The sequence below is a fragment of the Elephantulus edwardii genome, unplaced genomic scaffold (genome assembly GCF_000299155.1).
Source record: "Elephantulus edwardii isolate Elephantulus edwardi_28Jun2011 unplaced genomic scaffold, EleEdw1.0 scaffold00026, whole genome shotgun sequence".
In the NCBI taxonomy this organism is placed as follows: Eukaryota; Metazoa; Chordata; class Mammalia; order Macroscelidea; family Macroscelididae; genus Elephantulus; species Elephantulus edwardii.
The window spans coordinates 18,572,018-18,572,357 of record NW_006399776.1 but is presented as its reverse complement, the minus strand read 5'-3'; positions in this window follow the sequence as shown (position 1 = coordinate 18,572,357).

The following is a 340-nucleotide window of genomic DNA, read 5'->3' as shown; positions in this document are numbered from 1 at the left end:
TCACATGATAGAATTTTTAAGACTAATTACCTATTCAAATACCTTTTCCCAACATAAATGGTGATTATGCACATGGGTCTAAATAGATTGAATACACAGGAAGCAAACAAATTACATCTGTGAAAAAAGACACTGGAGATGATAATGTATTCAAAAAGAACATGATCAGAGGTTGGCTGAGTTTCAGACAATCAATAACTCAACATTCATTGCCATCAATTCAGAACTGACCCAAAGCTGACCCTCCAGTGTTTTACCAAGGTAATAAATTACAAGGAGGTGATTGTTCATCTTTATCTCTCAGAACTTCAGATGGATTAGAACCATCAAAAGGACATGA